The sequence below is a fragment of the Mustela putorius genome, unplaced genomic scaffold (genome assembly GCF_011764305.1).
Source record: "Mustela putorius furo isolate JIRA1106 unplaced genomic scaffold, ASM1176430v1.1 tig00003898_pilon_pilon_pilon, whole genome shotgun sequence".
Lineage (NCBI taxonomy): Eukaryota > Metazoa > Chordata > Mammalia > Carnivora > Mustelidae > Mustela > Mustela putorius.
The window spans coordinates 11,581,168-11,585,061 of NW_025422047.1; the positions used below are offsets into that span (position 1 = coordinate 11,581,168).

Genomic DNA, 3,894 nt, shown 5'->3' on the forward strand with positions numbered 1-3,894 from the left:
ATCTGGAAGGTGATTGATTTTTTTTTTCTTCTGATTCCACTCCCCATTTTATATTTAAAATGATTTTAAAAATATTGAACTCATAAAGGAGAGTCCCATCACTGCCCACAAATGATTAACTGGTACGAAAAATGTCCTCCCATAGTAAATAGTTAGAAGCCTGGACAAAATGTATTAAATGACTATTTTTGGACATTCAACAATAATCAGTGAAGGACTGTAACCCCTGAGAGAATGGATGTAAGCAAGGTGAGCCCTAAATCTATCCTCCCTTAATGTCCTGCTACTCAGGAAAGGTCCATATCCTCTGTGGCCATACTCCTTGCAGAAGCCAAATTCACTTGCTCTTTCTACTTCCTTACCTTCCATTCATTCCATAGCCAAGTGCCATTTAATTGTCATCACAACCACTTTTTTAAATGCTCTGGCTAAAAGTACACACACACACCAGTCCTTATTTCATCAGGCATCTCTGCAGCCAGATCCTTGAAACAGCCCCTTCCCTTAAACAAAACAAAACATCTTAACCATTTTTTTTTTTAAAGATTTCATGTATTTATTTGACAGGGAGAAATCACAAGTAGACGGAGAGGCAGGCAGAGAGAGAGAGAGGGAAGCAGGCTCCCCGCTGAGCAGAGAGCCCGATGCGGGACTCGATCCCAGGACCCTGAGATCATGACCTGAGCCGAAGGCAGCGGCTCAACCCACTGAGCCACCCAGGCGCCCCCATCTTAACCATTTTTAAGGTATAGTAGGCTAGTGTTAACCATATGCTCGTTGTTAAGTTCTCTAGAATTTTTTCGTCTTGCAAAACTGAAACTCAGACCCACTGAATAACAATTCCTCTCTCCTCCTCCCCACCAGACCCTGGTAACCACCATTCTACTTTCTGGTTCTATGATTTTGACTATTTTAGATCCCTCATATAAGTAGAATCATGTAGTATTTCTCTTTCTATGGCTGGTCTATTTCACTCAGCCCGATGTCCTCAAGATTCACCCTGTTATGTAACACATAACAGGATTTCCTCCTTTTTTAAGGTTGAATAATATTCCTTTTTATGTATTTACCATATTTTCTTAATTCACTCATCCACCCATTACATTTAGATTGCTTCCACCTGGCCATTATTTAAAACGCTGCCATGTGCATGGGTGTGCAAATCCCTTCCTTGAAATTCATCTCTGTGTTTTCATTACACCAAACTTTCTTGTTCACCTACCTCTCTGGCTGCCCATTTTCTGTTTGCTTCATTAGCTTTTTTCCCCATCACTTGCTCTTTACTTGTGCTTTACTTTGCTAAGTACATGCAGGGATTTTGTCCATGGACTTTTCTCACTCCCTTGTCTTGATTTGAAAAGGAAATTTAGACTTGGGGTTTCCTTTGCTGAGAGTAATAAAGAACAATTCACGAGAGTGACCAAGATAAATTCCTCATTTTCATTATAGACTTTGAGGTGGAGGATCTTCTCAGCATTAAGGACCCCGATGTTTGGGGGGGTAGGAGGTTCTGAGCTAGTCCTGCCCCCTACTTTGTGCCCACTGGTATTAGGGATGGTAGGTAGAACTGCCAAGATGAGTGCCTCACACATCTAAGAGGTTCCTCCTTTCTTCTCTTTTCCCCTTTCCTGTCTGTCCACAACTCCTCACCCAGCTGACTTGTCCTTGTGTGAATGGGAGCCAGAAAACCTTGAGAACTTCCAACCAAGCAGTGGTTTCTTCCTCGACGCGGACATGGCACAAGAGAAAATGGAGCTAGACTTGGAGCTGCTGTCGAGTTCAACCACCACAAATGACATGCTGAGAAGATCCAACAGCGCCCCATTGATAAGTGGGCTTGGTGATAACTCACAGGTGTTCCAAGCTGACATGGTAACTCCAAGAAATGACACAATGCTTATGGAACAACATTGTCTGGTCAATACAATGCCAGTGAAGAATTCCAAGTCTGTGATTGACATGACCACATTCTCATCTTCAAAAGATTATCCTGGCTGCAAAGGGTTTTTACCACCTTTTCCCATCCCCATCCGTGATTCCTTTGGTCGCCTTCATCAAATCAAACAGGAGGAAGGCATGAATTTAATGACTAGAGAAGCAATGCATGAATGGTAGGTACAAACCACACTCCGGATAATTCGGTCTTGGGAAGAGAGTTTTAACCTGAGTGACAGTAATTTAGAGAAACCATCTTCAAAGAGCATCGATTTAATTCCAGTATCCCCAGCAGCTCCTCCCACCCAGAGGATTGGGAAGCAATGTTTTCCTCCATTGTTACAAACTTGGGTGAATTACACCACTTTGCCTCCAAGTCCCGTTTCTAGTCCCACGCAACGATTTCCAATAGGAAGTCAAAACCCCACCAACATTATTAGACCAAGTATCTGTGGACCATTAAAAGGAAAAGGTGAAATGATATTTGAAGATCAGCCAAAGAAACTTTTCCAAGGCACAACCAGTGCCTGCTCAACAGTCTGATATGAGTGAGTGGGAGAAGAGTTGGCCTAGTCAGATACAGAATCTTCCCAGTCCGCCCGAGGCTTCGCCAGCCAAAGAGCCTCCATCTAACGCATCAGATCTGTAAAATAAAAAAGAGGGCACCTTCATTCTCTGACTTTGTTTCCTGCCAGCGATGAAAAGGAAAAGTTTCTCCTTAAGTCTATAGTTCTAATTCTCAACAGTTACGGTGTTTGGGGGTGGGGACATGTGGGAAGGGTTCTCCGAAAAAGAAAAATGGGGTAAATTAAAATCTTTGTGGTCACTTAAAAGAAATGTCTGAGGGACACCTGGGTGACTCAGTGGGTTAAGCGGTTAAGCGTCTGCCTTCAGCTCAGGTCGCAATCCTGGGGTCCTGGGATTGAGCCCCACATTGGGTTCCCTGCTCATGGGGAGCCTGCTTCTCTCTCTGCCTGCTGCTCTCCCTACTTATTCTCTCTCTCTGACAAATAAAATTTTTAAAAAAAATTTTTAGGGGCACCTGGGTGGCTCAGTCGTTAAGCATCTGCCTTCTGCTCAGTTCATGATCCCCGGGTCATGGGATCAAGCCCCACATTGGGCTCCCTGCTTGGCAGGAAGGCTGCTTTCCCTCTCCCACTCCCCCTGCTTGTATTCCTGCTCTCTCTCTCTCTCTCTGTAAAATAAATGAATAAATAAAATCTTTTAAAAAATTAAAAATAAATTTAAAATTAAAAAAAATAAAAGAAAAAAAATAAAAAGGAAATTCAGGGGTGCCTGGGTGGCTCATGAGTTAGGAAGCTGACTCTTGATTTCAGCTCAAGTCGTGATCTCAGTGGTGATATGAGCCCCACATATTGGGCTCTCTGCTCAGTGAGGACCCTACTTGAGATTCTCTCTCTCTCCCTCTGTCCTTCCCCTGCTCTCAAGCATGCTTTCCCTCTAAATAAATAAATAAATAAATAATAGAATCTTTTAAAAAATGAAAAGCTAATTCACAGGCTTTCATTGTTCTTCTAAGCTTCTAGAACTATATTTCTAACAGTTTGCCAAACATTTCCCCCTACGTGTTCCAGTGATAAACTAAATATGTTCAAAATCAAATGCAAATTAACTTGCATTTAGTCTGCTTGTCTACTCTGTCAGCTCTAAGTTATGTTGTCGGAATGCAAAAATGAGTAACTTCACACTTCCTTCCTAAATATGTTCCTCCTCCTGACTCTGTTTTGTAAATATCATCACCATTCCCAGTCACCCTGGAAAAGGCCTCTTGGTCACCTCACAACTCTTCCCTCTCCACCTCCTATTGATTCTCCCAAACTTCTACTTCTTCTGCCTCCCCTTCTCATTCTTTCGCCCCCGGACCACCACAGCTGCTTCCTAATTGGCCTTCTGTCCAGGGGTCACACAACTGCCACCAGCATGACCCTTCTGAAACAC

At 43.0% G+C, this 3,894-nt stretch overlaps 1 pseudogene; it reads left to right on the top strand.

The window, feature by feature from the left end:
• Positions 1–1,629: 1,629 nt before the first annotated feature.
• LOC101676188 lies at positions 1,630–2,501 on the top strand (annotated as a pseudogene).
• Positions 2,502–3,894: the final 1,393 nt, after the last annotated feature.